Source organism: Protomyctophum bolini, assembly GCF_963924005.1.
Source record: "Protomyctophum bolini genome assembly, chromosome: 23".
NCBI classification, from domain to species: domain Eukaryota; kingdom Metazoa; phylum Chordata; class Actinopteri; order Myctophiformes; family Myctophidae; genus Protomyctophum; species Protomyctophum bolini.
In genome coordinates, this window is record NC_137884.1 from 25,748,958 (window position 1) to 25,766,233 (window position 17,276).

The following is a 17,276-nucleotide window of genomic DNA, read 5'->3' on the forward strand; positions in this document are numbered from 1 at the left end:
CTATTTTAGAAAAATCGTGAAAATGTGGCGCAAATCTTTGAATATATATTCTTTCAGAGCGAACGTTTTCTCAAATCTTTGCTTCTGGGGGGGGGGGGGGGGGGGGTCCCTGGAACAACATATTTTCAGATGGGGGTCGGCTGGCCAATTACATATATTTTTGGGGGTCGTCCTTGACATGAAATTGTTTGAGAACGACTGACATACTGTAGAAACATAGAAGGTTTTTCAGAAAACTTAGAAGACATTTGTAGAATATCGTCCTCAGGTCTAAAATGAAATGGGTTAAGCTCATGTATCTGCTGTTTGAAGAAACAATGCTGTGGTTTATACTGCGGTAAACATTGCATGAGTCATCAGTCATGACACACCAACACATCAAAGCACAGAAGTATAGCTTGCAAATAAAACTAATGAGCATCAATCATATCTGCCAAGAACGTAGTTATCATCTTTTAACACTCTTCTGGATTGACTTCGAGTTCAATGCATATTTAATTTGGCAATCTATCTGAGCCAACATGCGAGCTGGAATAGAGGGTAATGGCTTTGGTTAATGAAAAGCATCTCGCTGGGCTGACAGACACTGGCATGCACCAAATTAAACATGCACGCCATATATCTATCAAATTAAACATTAATAGAGAGGGGACTGCACAGCACATTTGTGTTGCTGTGACCAACACACACCAAAAGCCAAATGAGACTTACAATGGAGTGCCTGTTATGTGGGGCGTATGTTGCGATAAGTACAGACCAATGAGACCATCGGACTATTTGCTGTATGTATTTTTTTTTAAAGGCCGATATAAGAGCTTGTAGAACAATGTACCATAGATCTATCATTGTACAAGGAAGTGTAAATCTGGCTTTAACCCTGAAAATGTTTGACCTGAGATCAGATTCTAAAAATGTCTTCTACAGTCATCCTGACAGTTTTCTGAAAAAGCTATGTTTCTATGTTAGTCGTTCTTCGATAAGAAAAAGAAGACCTACAAGCTCGCAGCGCGCCACTCGGTGGTGCGCTATGAGCTTGTAGATCTGCTATTTTTCAATAGCTAAAGCATAACATAATGATAACACCAAAAGGGGTTAAATCTACAATCTTTGCAGGCCAGTATAGGCCTTCCCTCTGTTCCTCTGAAACAGGTCGATTAAGTTTTTGGGTTCATATTATATCTTCTTCCCAAAAGGACTTTCAAACTAGGAAGGGTATGGCCTGGTCAGCCTGCAATGCAATGCATAAGATCTGGTCATCCTAGCTTAGTAAGATGTTAAAAGTAAAAAATATTTAGGACGACCGTTGAGCCGATTCTACTCTATGGCTCCGAGACATGGACACTTTCAAAGAAACTAGAGAAACGGTTGGATGGCACCTTCTATAATGAGAGCGCAAAATCTGTCTTGGAAGAGCTACCCATCGACTAATCTAATATACGGCAACCTTCCCTGTGTTTCTTCACTGGTCCGATCCAGAAGAACACAGTTTGTCGGCCACAGTGCTACAGAGCTGACAATGAGGTTATATCTTTCCCTTCTTCTCTGGAGTCCTGCCTCAAAGCAGACCAGAGGTAGAAAACTGTCGTTCCCTGATGTCATCGCTATATACGGGACACAGGCATCAGTAAGCAGTAACTGGGGATGGCAATGAAGGACCGGGAAGTCTGGCGTGGCATTGTGAAATCCACGATCTCGACCGCGGTCAATCAATGATGATGATATGAGAGTACCGGTAGCATCAAAGCAAACAAAAAGGTAGGAGTGCACGCCAATAGTGGGGAGGTGCTGCTGACCACGGCAGACAATTAAACTTGATAACATGATGCAACACCCTGCGGAAGGCATTTTGTTGCCGAAACGTTGGTAACCCAATAAAAAAAAGGTTTTGTTTGCATCGTGACTATACGAGCTGTACCAACCTCTCCTCCTCCAGTCTGTCTCCAGTATAATATGCGCCGGCCGGCCGGGCGGGTATACACATGCCGCAAAGCCCATATGTGTCTGTTTAGGGAGCCAGTGTTTGAGGTCTAGTCGTCGTTTCCTGCTCAGGCTTATCTGTGCAGGAGAGCAGAAAGAGCAGGACAGGCTCTGCACTCTGCCCGGCCTGAAAGAGAGAAATAAAACACACAGCTGGGGGTCACACACCATCTCTGACATGGGAACGAGCACATTTTAGAACTGGCAACCTTGCGGTTACCATCCGGCCACTCTACCCCTGAGCCACCGCGGAATGCAGTGAAATATATTCTATTATGGGGACTTTCTATATATCTATCTATATAGGGACTTTTGGGTCTTTAAGTCGTTTATCTAGGGGAATTACAACTTCGTTCATATACTATTTTCTGTGCGATCGATGGGGTTGTTATTTCATATAGTGTAGACAGGAGATGGGGAGTGACACGCAGCAAAGGTCGTCTGGATCGGGACTCGAACCTGCGACACTGTATCCTGCATCCTGTATGAGTTATCACTTCCAATTGGATAAACCTATAGTATCCTGACCTGAGTCCTGAGTCTTCTGTTTACTAAATGATTAGAGAGACAGGGAGACCCCACTCTATATGATCATTATGAGAATAGAGCTAATTAACACGTCTTTAACAAAAATAATATCACTTTAATGCTGTACTTTGGCCTGCGGTAGGCCTACTTTTAAACCTGCGGTACCTTTGAACCTGCGCCATCCCAATTTTTTCGGCACATACATGAATACATGAATAAACGTGGTAGGTAAATAAATGAATAAAATAAAAGTTAAAAATCAACATGCTCAGAAATCGTCATATATACATCGTCATAGAAATCGTCATATATACATATACCATGACGCGTTGCGAGCTTGTAGTATACCGGCTGGTATATTAATGTAAATGTACAGTAATATAATGGTACGGGTCCAGCATATTACCGTATACATGTACAGTAAATGAGATCATGGGAAGATCATGGACTTCACCTTGCGCTCGTCAAGTCTGCTCATTTCCTGTTTCCCCTTCATAAACCTGTTTATATGTCTCCCCTCCCTCCCCCTGTTCCATATCTCTCATGTCATTTCCAGGACTAGAAAGCTGCCATCATAATCCACTCTCCTGGCTCCCTTCTATACGCAATTTATTTCTCCCCCCCCCCCCCCCCCCCCCCCATCTTTCCACGTTCTGTTGGCCCTTTCTGTTCCACTCTCACCCAATGTCTCTTTGCTGTCGTCCTCATATGATTGTTTCGTGATAACCTTTCCAATTCCTCCTAAAAGCCATTTAAGGGCCATCCTTTCATCCCTCAGTCACGACCCCTTCAGCGAACTGTACTTCGTACTGTAGATGGAAATCTATGTATTGTGTAGAAAAGACAGGTTGTTTTGTGCGTTGAAGCACATGTGTACAGTATACAGTATGTTACAGTATGTTTTTTAAACTATTTGAACGCTCTTTCTTGCACTCTTTATTCTTTGTTTGCTGTGCTTGCTATGGTTTAGTTGTTTTGAATGTTATGCTATCTATATATGCTGCTGTCTGAAGGAAGCCAAACAAAAAGAGGTTTTACTCTTATGTACCTCACCTGTAACAATAAAGTACTACCTTGATTTACTATATTTACTATTTAATTATTTTCTTTTACATTTTGGAATAGTTCAATTATAGCCAATTTATAAGCTCACAACATGTATTTCAAAATAGTAAAAAAGAAAAGGCACACACAGACACACACACACACACACACACACACACACACACACACACACAAGTCTACCTATACATGCGGCTACTGTATAATATCTCTGTACATTCCATCACCTAACCTCAGCTATCACAGTCCTCCATATATGGAGGAGAAAGAGGACAGGTTGACCTGGGCAATTACTGCGCTTATAAACAGAAAGATACAACGAGCGTTTAACCTCTGGCCATCGTCATACGGATTAATTATAACGGGAACATTCCAGAATTGCACATCTCTATGAAGACACACGCACGCACGCACGCGTACAGCATGTGTGGCTATTTAAACATCTTGTATCGCAGCAGTGAACGGATTTACTTCAATAAAAACTGATCGCTGACAGCTCAGTATAGTCTTGTCATCGTGATGAGAACAGAGAAAGGAGAGAGAGAGAGAGAGATAGAGTGGGAGATACAGAGAAAATGTAGAGACCTCGGTTCATTTCTGTCTCTGCCTCGATGAAGTCACAGAGAAGGTTAATCCCAATTTACAATTTAGGCATAATCTAGCAGACGCTCTTAATCCAGAGCGATTTACAATAAGCAAGAACAAAAAACATCAAAACGTAAAAAGGTCACCATGAATCCTACGTAAGCTGTGGAACAGTGGAATATCTATCTAAGGAAACTATAAGTGTATATACTATAGAGTGTTACGTCAAAGTGCTATTTAAATTATATAAGTTGAGCCTGTGCATGTGTAACGCCCAGGATTCGAACTCAGGCCTCCCGCGTGAAAGTCCAAAATCTTAACCACTAGACCTAACCACTAGACCCGGGGTTCTCAATGTTTTTGTCTGGGGGACTCCCGGAAATGCTTTGGCCATATGTCTCGCGGTGCCATACCTTTGGTTGCTTTGAATGCCAGCATCAGAGTTTTGTATTCTGTGCAGGCAGCGACCGGGAGCCAATGGAGGGAGCGGAGAAGGAGAGTCTAGGCTTGTAGATCGTCTATTTTCAGCATGCAACTAATTGTAAACTCACTTATAGTGGATCTATAAGTAAGTATAGTGGTTCGTCTCAGTCAGAGCACACAGTGTGGTTGGTCTCTCCGTTCCCTCAGGCTACTGCCTTTGTCTGTCGGTCCAGATCAGATACATACCAACTGTATGTACATGGTCAGTACATACTGACCATACGTCTCTGACCATACGTCTCTCGGTAACTCTGTGGCTTTGTGCACGCATAAAGAACGAATGTTCTGTGGTCTGCCCGTGTTTCATGGCCGCCCCAATGCTTTTCCAATGGAAGTCACATAGTTTGACCAAACACGTGTGTTTCATTGAGGGGAGGGGGGGGGGGGGGCAATCAAACACAAGTGTTTGGTCAAACCACGTGACTTCCATTGGAAAAAGCATTGAGGCGGCCATGGAACACGGGCCGAGCACAGAACAGTTGTTCTTTATGCGTGTACGAAGCCTCAGGCAACTGCCTTTGTCTGTCGGTCCAGATGGAGCTGCCGTGATAAAACTCGGCTCAAACATGGATGATGTCAGATCAGGGCCTGTAAGTAAAAGGGCTTTGGGAATTAAGAGTCGATCCACCGCTAACATCCCACATGCAGTTCCTCGGGAGTGGACATTAAACCCCGCCTTATGGCGCTACCGGAGTCTAGTCTGGACGGAACCCGAGGAAACTCGTAATCCGCGACATACTGTACTGCATGTGTGTCCGTGGTGCAAGACTTACTTGCAAGTAAAATGACTGCATATAATGGCCGCAAAATCCCAAATAAATAAATGTTAATGTATAGCAATGTACAGGATGGAAGCAGAGGGGGGCGTCAGGGAACACGATATCCTGATGGCCTGGGTGGGGAAAAACTAAATACTACAATTTGTTTCTTATCCGCAAAAGTTTAACTGGGTTTAGCGTGGCCTGTTTTTGTCATTCATCATTTTAACTGCTGAATTAAACCGGGGGCCATTAGAGTGCTCATTGGAGCAGTGGCTAAACAGACAGGCAGGAAAGATTATACCCCTCTGGCCAGCAGATCCTGAAAACAGACTCGCATGTCGTCTCACCAACAAACAAACTCTATAGACAATATACACACGGATACATGCACTCCACATGCAGCACATGCATACTGTGTAGACACACAAGCAAACGAATTCCCTCAAAACACAGTTTTTGGGATACAGAAAGCGAACGAATTCCCTCAAAACACAGTTTTTTGATACAGGAAGCGAACGAATTCCCTCAAAACACAGTTTTTTGATACAGAAAACGAACGAATTCCCTCAAAAGACAGTTTTTTGATACAGAAAGCGAACAAATTCGTTTCAAAACACAGTTTTTTGATGCAGAAAGCGAACGAATTCCCTCAAAACACAGTTTTTTGATACAGAAAGCGAACGAATTCCCTCAAAACACAGTTTTTTGATACAGAAAGCGAACGAATTCCCTCAAAACACAGTTTTTGGGATACAGAAAGCGAACGAATTCCCTCAAAACACAGTTTTTTGATACAGAAAGCGAACGAATTCCCTCAAAACACCGTTTTTGGATACAGAAAGCGAACGAATTCCCTCAAAACACCGTTTTTGGATACAGAAAGCAATCGAATTAGTTTCAAAACACAGTTTTTGGATGCAGAAAGCGAACGAATTCCCTCAAAACACAGTTTTTGGATGCAGAAAGCGAACGAATTCCCTCAAAACACAGTTTTTGGATGCAGAAAGCGAACGAATTCCCTCAAAACACAGTTTTTGGATACAGAAAGCAAACGAATTCAAAACACAGTTTTTGGATACAGAAAGCGAACGAATTCCCTCAAAACACAGTTTTTGGATACAGAAAGCAAACGAATTCCCTCAAAACACAGTTTTTGGATACAGAAAGCGAACGAATTCCCTCAAAACACAGTTTTTGGATGCAGAAAGCGAACGAATTCCTTCAAAACACCGTTTTTGAATACAGAAAGCAAACGAATTCCCTCAAAACACAGATTTGGGATACAGAAAGCAAACGAATTCCCTCAAAACACAGTTTTTTGATACAGAGAGCGAACGAATTCCCTCAAAACACTGTTTTCGATATTTCGATACACGATATTCAGTTGACACGGTGTGAATGCCCTGTATATTTAAGGAATCGAGCATTGTAGGGATCAAGCAAAAGCCCTTTCAAACATTTGAAACCTGCGTGGCCCAGAACCAAGTTATCCCCAGCATCCCCTGAGAACCCGTTCAGCTGTTTGTCAATAAGGAAAAGCCTGCTATTGGACCGTCAACCAGAAGCCAAAAGCCATGATTAGAAATGTCTGGCATTGCCATCTCTGCACTTCTGCACTCTCAGGCCCTAATAATACATGGAATGACCTGCTAAACGACATTAAAATTGACCACATTGGTACCCCCGCGTCGTTTTAAAATCTCGTTTATACATACAGATCCCCACAATAATATGTAACTGTTTTTTTTAGATCATTTTGAAATTTGTCTTAGCTTTTTTATTTGTAAACCTATGTACTGTAATTCACATGTATACCTTTTGTTTAACCCATTCTGACCTGAGATCAGATTCATACGAGGTTTCCACTGGACACACACTGGTCTGATTAACCCATATCTGACCTGAGATCAGATTCTAAAAAATGTCAGTCGTTCTTCGATTTAAAAAAAATAGCAGACCTACAAGCTCGTAGCGCGCCACTCGGTGGCGCGCTATGAGCTTGTAGATCTGCTATTTTTCAATAGCTAAAAGCATAACATGATGCTAACACCAAAATGGGTTCCCGGTCAGAATGGGTTAACTTCTCCTGATCTTCTGATGCGTTATATACGACATTGTGTTACTCGACGACGCTGAAAATGAGTTTAATTACTCGAGTGTAATTTCGAGAAATGAATAAAAACTTGAACGAATGGATGAATGTGCACCACCTTGGGCATCATAACCTTTGCGTCGTTGAGTTGACGTCGTGAACGCACGCAGTAAACACAACACTATCTACAAACCCCTGCCACGCTTATCCCATTCTGAACGGGAACCCATTCTGGTGTCGGCATCATGTCGTGCTTTAGCTATTGAAAAATAGCAGATCTACAAGCTCATAGCGCGCCACCGAGTGGCGCGATACGAGCTTGTAGGTCTGCTATTTTTGAAAAATCGAAGAACGACTTGACATTTTTAGAATCTGATCTCAGGTCAGAATGGGTTAATCAGACCAGTGTGTGTCCAGTGGAAACCTCGTATGAATCTGATCTCAGGTCAGAATGGGTTAATCAGACCAGTGTGTGTGTGTCCAGTGGAAACCTCGCATGAATCTGATCTCAGGTCAGAATGGGTTATATATGAGCCTCTTTAAATGCTCCCTCTCTCTCCCACATTCCGAAACCTCTAGAATTCCCACAGTAGGGATTACGTGAGGGAGCACCGAGGGCCGTCTCTCAACCACCACGTTCCACTTTTCTGGATTTCTGGGTCACAAAGTCAGGTTATACGCTTGTAATAAAAACCATATACTTCATATACAAATATGACCTGGCTTTAACGCGTTTTTGGGCTGACGTCTAAATTTAAAAAAAAAGAACGTTCGCTCTGAATATAAATATACCTATTCAAAGATATTTTTTTTTCAAAAATAGCAGACCTACAAGTTCATAGCGCGCCACTCAGTGGCTTGTAGATGCCAATGTTTTGTAGGCCCAATGTTTTGGGCCGATCAAATCATTAGAAAGAAGAAAAGAAAGTCGGGAGACAACACTATTTGTTTTGTTTTTCGTCTTATAGATTATTTGATCGGCCCAAAACATTGTGTTCATTGTCACGATTCGTCACGATCCGAGTTGGCTTTGTCCGCGGCGTAACCGTCTTTAAATAAATTAAATAAGAAGTGCCGATGGGAGAATGCATTGGGGTTTCATTTCCTGGGCCACTCGCTTTTCTGAAAGGGGGAGGGACTGCGGCGCTCTATAGTTGCTCCCTTCAATGAAGTCAACAATCAATTATCAATCAACAAATACACAATAATTAATGTCAAACAAAACTCATTTTCTGCAAATTCAAACTTTCTGCAAATTCAACCCCCCCCCCCAGTAGTAGCCTACTGGGGGGGGGGGGGGGATGCCACACTGTGTGTCGTGTAGGCTCAATATGTCAGTTCTACTGTATAAATGTACATTAAATTGTGTTCAGCAGGATTTAAGTTAATCACTTTGGTCACGAGGTTTCGAGGAAATGTAACTATTTTGTGTTACAAGAGTGTTTATATGTCAGTTTAACCCATTTTGGGCGGGAACCCCTTTTGGTGTTCGCATCATGTTATGCTTTAGCTATTGAAAAACAGCAGATCTACAAGCTCGCTATGAGCTTGTAGGTCTGCTATTTTTTGAAAAATCGAAGAACGACTGACATAGAAACATAGCTTTTTCAGAAAACTGTCAGGACGTATAGAAGACATTTTTAGAATCTGATCTCAGGTCAAAATGGGTTTTAAAGATCTGTCTAGTCTGACTCTAGACAGCAAGTTCTCAGACACTTGTTTTTACTCGCATGATGCATATTCTAAGAATGCAATAAAAAAACATTTAAAAAAAAATTGTTAGGGTACAATAATAGACCATACATTCAATTCAACCATACGTTTGCTAAGATAATTTGTTTAGCATATGGCAATAGATGATCAAAACTTGAACCTGCAGGATTTAGTCTGATTTCATCTATATTTGCTTGCCCCATTTGCACCGTTTACACGATTTAAGATCAGTGTTTGAAGCGCTGTGTCATATACCTCAAGCTGAATTCATAAGTCACGTGGATCACGGAGAAGTTATCCTATGTAGCCTTTATTTACTTTGCCCACTTTTCTTCAGCAGGGAGAATACTGTACATTCCGCAGTTTTAGCACATGATTCAATGTAGGTTTTAATCCGTGCCAGCTACTGTACCATGTGAATGTATATGACAGATAATTAACCGATTCAACAAACTCATAGCGTGGCACCGAGTGCCGTGCTATGAGCTTGTAGATCTGCTATATATTTTTTTAATCGTGAAATTGTGGCTTATATATTTTTGAATATATATTCTTTCAGAGCAAACGTTTTTAACTCAAATCGTTGCTTCTCTGTTTGAGAGCGACTGGCACATAGAAGCATGAGGGTTTTTTTCAGAAAACTGTCAGGATTTTAAAAGACATTTGTATAGAATCCAGGTCCAGGTCCAAATGGGTTAATAATGTGAGTGCAGTCCTCAATCATTGAGCTCACACTTCTTGCAACATTTCACTCATTTTCCAGGAATTCAAGTGCAAATTGCCAAACTATGGTGCCACAAAGCGGTGGAAATGGGGCGGGAACCCCTTTTTTGTGTTTTATTAAGCGTTCCGTTCTGCTTTAGCTATTGAAAAATAGCAGATCTACAAGCTTGTAGCGCGGCACTGTGTAGGTCTGCTATTTTTGAATTTTTTTATTGCTCTAATCGTGGTGCAAATCATTGAATATATATTCTTTCAGAGCGAACGTTTTCAACTCAAATCTTTGCACCTGGGAGGGTCCCTGGGACAACATATTTTGAGATGTAGGGGTCGGCGGCCAATTACATATACTTTTTGGGGGTCCTTGACATGAAATATTGAGCACCACTGTTATTGAAACATGAGGTTTTTCAGAAAACTGTCATAATAAAATACTTTTTTTAAATTTAATTTTAGACGTCAGGCCTAAATGTGTTTAAACTACAATAAAGGGTTGGAAAGTACAGGCAGACATGCAGCCAAAACAGCGCATGCATAAAGTCTTAGTTTTAGTTTTAGTTTTAGTCTTAGTCATGCATAAAGTTGTATAGAACTATACGTATGTGCAGTCGTTGCCACTGCCAGACAGTGTTGATTTTGTCGACTAAAACTAAGACGAAAAATGTTCGTCGAAAACTAAACGGAAACTGAATGAAAACTAAGCTACCATGACTAAAACGACATAGTAATGCAGAACACATACACACACATTTGACATAAACACAAAGAACAAGACAATTTACATACATAAAGACATGAAGACAAGAGCAATATCCACCGCCTAGATTACCCCGTGGCTTCTACTACAACTCCTGATTAAGCCTCAAGGTCGACTGGTGGACAAAGGACCTCTTTAGTCTGACCTTATTGTATGCTGGTACACCACATCTCCTTCCTGAAGGTAGCAACCTATATTCTCCATACAACACATGCTTACACCATATCTCCTTCCTGAAGGCAGCAACCTATACTCTCCATACACATGCTTAGTATTAGAGGTGATATTCCTCGCTAACCTTAGGATGCTGTTATCATACGTGGATGTATAAAGTTTCTGAAGTTGTTGTCCAACAATCTTTGAACAAAATGTTCAGTTGTTGCAGCAGTTGTGACTTTGCGCCACGTTTTCACGATTTTTCAAAAAAAATTGCAGCATCTACAAGCTCGTAGCGCGGCACTCGGTGCCGCGCTACGAGCTTGTAGATCTGCTATTTTTTTCAATAGCTAAACACCAAAAGGGGTTTCCCGCCCCAAAATGGGTTAAAGGAATTTGGTAAGCAACTGCATTACAATAAGTCAATACAGTTTAAAGCATTTATGCAGGAATTATTCTCTCTCTCCCAAGATTAATGATCAGTTTCAGTGAAGTCATAAACAGTAAGTGGACTCGTTTAACCCATTCTGCACGGGAAGGGAACCCATTTTGGTGTTAGCATCATGTTATGCTTTAGCTATTGAAAAATAGCAGATCTACAAGCTCATAGCGCGCCACCGAGTGGCGCGCTACGAGCTTGTAGGTCTGCTATTTTTGAAAAAAATCGAAGAACGACTGACATTTTTAGAATCTGATCTCAGGTCAGAATGGGTTAGTGTGTGTCCAGTGGAAACCTCGTATGAATCTGATCTCAGGTCAGAATGGGTTAATCAGACCAGTGTGTGTCCAGTGGAAACCTCGTATGAATCTGATCTCAGGTCAGAATGGGTTAAGATGGGAGAGATAAGAGGAGGATGGGAATAAATGGCTACTTATAGAGGAGGGAATGAGCAGTTAAATCTTCCAGAGTTAAACGTCTGCAACATTAAGCCCACTGACTTAATATCATGTCCAGACATGTGTGGAGAGATGGGAAAAAAAATGCATGCCGTGAATAAAGGAGACACATATACGTTCTGTCATTAACCCATTCTGACCTGAGATCAGATTCATACGAGGTTTCCACTGGACACACACTGGTCTGATTAACCCATTCTGACCTGAGATCGGATTCATACGAGGTTTCCACTGGACACACACTGGTCTGATTAACCCATTCTGACCTGAGATCGGATTCATACGAGGTTTCCACTGGACACACACTGGTCTGATTAACCCATTCTGACCTGAGATCGGATTCATACGAGGTTTCCACTGGACACACACTGGTCTGATTAACCCATTCTGACCTGAGATCGGATTCATACGAGGTTTCCACTGGACACACACTGGTCTGATTAACCCATTCTGACCTGAGATCGGATTCATACGAGGTTTCCACTGGACACACACTGGTCTGATTAACCCATTCTGACCCGAGATCAGATTCTAAAAAAATGTCAGTCGTTCTTCGATTCTTCAAAAATAGCAGACCTACAAGCTCATAGCGCGCCACTCGGTGGCGCGCTATGAGCTTGTAGATCTGCTATTTTTCAATAGCTAAAGCGTAACATAGTGCTAACACTGAAATGGGTTCCCGATCAGAATGGGTTAAAAGGAAATGTGAGAAGGAGGTCGGGAAATCAAAGATATTATAAAGTACTGACTGAAATATATCATTTGAATGCTATAATGGAATTTGGTGTTTGAAAAAAAAATATATGCTCTTGAAAATATATCCCAAGGACCCCCATTAAGAGAAGATTTGTGCGGCTCTAGCAGTGATTTCCAATCATTTTCATTTCAAGGGCCCCCCCCCCCCCCCAGGTTTGACCTGAATTAGGGCTATACGGTCCCCCATTTAATGGCATCTCTATCTCTGGGAGGACCCCCGATTTATATTGTAAAAATCAAAGTTAAATTTAACTCTGAGGGTGTATACAAATGTGTACACTCTCAGAGTTATAAAGACCCATAAGGGTCCATTTCATTTGGTTCCACACTTTCATTTACCGTATCTCGGGGACCACCTGGACCTCCCCTAGTGGTCCACAGAGTGACAGAACCCGACCTGGACCTCCCCTAGTGGTCCACAGAGTGACAGAACCCGACCTGGACCTCCCCTAGTGGTCCACAGAGTGACAGAACCCAACCTTTCGGAACCACTGCTGTAGTAAACACTGATACACGGACGGTCACTTCTCAAGATCCCTGAATCCAAGCTGAAATCCCGGGGGGGATATAGGTCACTTTCTGTTTAGTCCAGTAATAATGTAATTTGACCTCAAACTAATTGCAAAAAAACCAAACTCAGCTGATTTTGTATCTTACATAATGTCCTGAATAACATACAAAAAGTTGCCTGAAATTGTCCGAGGGGAAAGTGTTGAAAATGGCCTGTACAGTATGGCCACCATAGACATCCTATATATAAGGCAAATCATTTCAAATTTTTCCTTTTGCTTTAAGTAGTACGTGACATGTCAAACTAGGGTGTTTTCATGATGCTGAGTCCATTCCAAGCATTAGTTTTGCATAAAAACACTCCTTGGGCTAATAACGGCCATAGCCACTTGGCTATGGCTACTTAACCCATTCTGACCTGAGATCAGATTCATACGAGGTTTCCACGGGACACACACTGGTCTGATGAACCCATTCTGACCTGAGATCAGATTCTAAAAATGTCAGTCGTTCTTCGAATTTTTCAAAAATAGCAGACCTACAAGCTCGTATCGCGCCACTCGGTGGCGCGCTACGAGCTTGTAGATCTGCTATTTTTCAATAGCTAAAGCATAACATGATGCCAACACCAAAATGGGTGCCCGGTCAGAATGGGTTAAAGCAAAAGGAAAATTTGAAATTATTTGCCTTATATATAGGATGTCTATGGTGGCCATACTGTACAGGCCATTTTCAACACTTTCCCCTCAGACAATTTCAGGCAACTTTTTGTATGTTATTCAGGACATTATGTAAGATACAAAATCAGCTGAGTTTGTTTTTTTTGCAATTAGTTGGAGGTTGACCCCTTTTTTCCCATATAATGCCTGTACTATGTGAATGAACGAATGAATGAATGAGGTTCCACCTCATGTCAGAGCTTCTCAATCCTTGTCTGTGTTTAAATCACGTCTGAAAACTCACTTGTACTCCCTTGGCATTTGAACATATACTGATTAAGAGTTGCTGCTTCCACTGCATTGTGTCCTACAGTATATATGTTGCCCTGTTTATGTTGTTGCTTTGTTCTTGATATTCTTAGTATTTCTTTGTGTACAGCACTTTGTTTCAACCTTGTTGTATAAAAATGCTTTTTAGAAGTGGATTGGACATGACATGCTGACATTGAACTGTACACGCAGGGGAAACGATGGCTCACACGCAGCGGTTGATCTGCGTTACCGTGTGGACAGACACTTCCCCCCCCCTCAGGGAAACGCCACGGGAACATGAAAGACCCCCCAAACCCACCGGGGGTGACCCCCGATGGTCACCGTTTCCCCTCCCACCCCCGCGTCCCTGTCCCTGTATAGGGAGTGTCACCACCGGGCACTATATGACAACCGGACATGTATGATCACTTTCATCCATAACTCTGCAGTGTCTGCACATTACATTTATAGTACTTCTTGTGCACGGTGTTGTATTTGTGTCGTTCGTATTAATTAGTTATATTTATTAGGTGTAAGTATAGCCTTGCCAAGCCATGAGGCCCATAGGGGCAGGAGCCTATCTCCTGTTTCTGTAGCCATGAGGCCCATAGGGGGCAGGAGCCTATCTCCTGTTTCTGTAGCCATGAGGCCCATAGGGGCAGGAGCCTATCTCCTGTTTCTGTAGCCATGAGGCCCATAGGGGGCAGGAGCCTATCTCCTGTTTCTGTAGCCATGAGGCCCATAGGGGGCAGGAGCCTATCTCCTGTTTCTGTAGCCATGAGGCCCATAGGGGGCAGGAGCCTATCTCCTGTTTCTGTAGCCATGAGGCCCATAGGGGCAGGAGCCTATCTCCTGTTTCTGTAGCCATGAGGCCCATAGGGGGCAGGAGCCTATCTCCTGTTTCTGTAGCCATGAGGCCCATAGGGGCAGGAGCCTATCTCCTGTTTCTGTAGCCATGAGGCCCATAGGGGCAGGAGCCTATCTCCTGTTTCTGTAGCCATGAGGCCCATAGGGGCAGGAGCCTATCTCCTGTTTCTGTAGCCATGAGGCCCATAGGGGGCAGGAGCCTATCTCCTGTTTCTGTAGCCATGAGGCCCATAGGGGCAGGAGCCTATCTCCTGTTTCTGTAGCCATGAGGCCCATAGGGGCAGGAGCCTATCTCCTGTTTCTGTAGCCATGAGGCCCATAGGGGCAGGAGCCTATCTCCTGTTTCTGTAGCCATGAGGCCCATAGGGGCAGGAGCCTATCTCCTGTTTCTGTAGCCATGAGGCCCATAGGGGGCAGGAGCCTATCTCCTGTTTCTGTAGCCATGAGGCCCATAGGGGCAGGAGCCTATCTCCTGTTTCTGTAGCCATGAGGCCCATAGGGGCAGGAGCCTATCTCCTGTTTCTGTAGCCATGAGGCCCATAGGGGCAGGAGCCTATCTCCTGTTTCTGTAGCCATGAGGCCCATAGGGGGCAGGAGCCTATCTCCTGTTTCTGTAGCCATGAGGCCCATAGGGGCAGGAGCCTATCTCCTGTTTCTGTAGCCATGAGGCCCATAGGGGGCAGGAGCCTATCTCCTGTTTCTGTAGCCATGAGGCCCATAGGGGCAGGAGCCTATCTCCTGTTTCTGTAGCCATGAGGCCCATAGGGGGCAGGAGCCTATCTCCTGTTTCTGTAGCCATGAGGCCCATAGGGGCAGGAGCCTATCTCCTGTTTCTGTAGCCATGAGGCCCATAGGGGGCAGGAGCCTATCTCCTGTTTCTGTAGCCATGAGGCCCATAGGGGGCAGGAGCCTATGTCCTGTTTCTGTAGCCATGAGGCCCATAGGGGCAGGAGCCTATCTCCTGTTTCTGTAGCCATGAGGCCCATAGGGGGCAGGAGCCTATGTCCTGTTTCTGTAGCCATGAGGCCCATAGGGGGCAGGAGCCTATCTCCTGTTTCTGTAGCCATGAGGCCCATAGGGGGCAGGAGCCTATGTCCTGTTTCTGTAGCCATGAGGCCCATAGGGGCAGGAGCCTATCTCCTGTTTCTGTAGCCATGAGGCCCATAGGGGCAGGAGCCTATCTCCTGTTTCTGTAGCCATGAGGCCCATAGGGGCAGGAGCCTATGTCCTGTTTCTGTAGCCATGAGGCCCATAGGGGCAGGAGCCTATCTCCTGTTTCTGTAGCCATGAGGCCCATAGGGGCAGGAGCCTATCTCCTGTTTCTGTAGCCATGAGGCCCATAGGGGGCAGGAGTCTATCTCCTGTTTCTGTAGCCATGAGGCCCATAGGGGCAGGAGCCTATGTCCTGTTTCTGTAGCCATGAGGCCTATAGGGGCAGGAGCCTATCTCCTGTTTCTGTAGCCATGAGGCCCATAGGACCAGGAGCCTATCTCCTGTTTCTGTAGCCGTGAGGCAGCTTGATGTACAAGGACACCCCCTGGACATGACGCTAGTATGTCGCAGGGACCCAATCCAACCCTTGATGCTGAGTGTCAAGCAGGGAGGCACTGGGTCCCATTTTATTACAGTCTTTGGTATGACCCGGCCGGGGATCGAACCCCGACCTCCCAGTCTCAGGGCGGACACTCTAACCACAAGGCCACTGAGTCGGTTATTAGGCCTGTGTGTGAAAATGGGCGGCTATTAAAGTACTTGGGTTTTATGCTGAATGATGAATTCATGTCCTATATGATCTTGGAATTGGAACATTGGCGGACTCTGCTGGTAGAGCCGTTGGGTCAATAATTAGTAAAAATTAAATGTTGTAAAGATCTAGGTTATATTCCACATATACTCACTGCTCTATTGTGCAAATGTGTCTGTCCAGTACTTACGTATGCAGCTGGTGTTTGGGGGTTTTAAGGATGATAAATGATATCCAGAATAGAGCCGTTTCCTTAAGGGTACATGCATGTGCCCCTTCTCTCGCTATCCACACACTAAACCCAAGCGTTTATGGTTATAAATAATATAAACACATATTTGTAACACTTTTTAAACGTGTCACAGTGATTATAAACAGAAGAACATGTTTAATCGCCAGTAACACTTTTTAAACACATGAACGTGTTTAGTTTTTACAATCAAATAGGTCATATAGGTGTTCTCGTGAGGCGTTTGAGTGAACCCGTGTTCTACTGTATTTTATGACCATTAATAAACATTTGGCATTTTATTATTACACACATGGTGTTTAGGTTTAGGTCACATGTTCCAGGGATTTACAGTGCAGGCGTTACACTGTAACGCCTGCCACTACACAGTGGCAGGCGTATATAATCCTTTTTATAAACCTTTTTATAACATTTATAGTAAGTGACTTGACTTACTGCTGTTGGCTC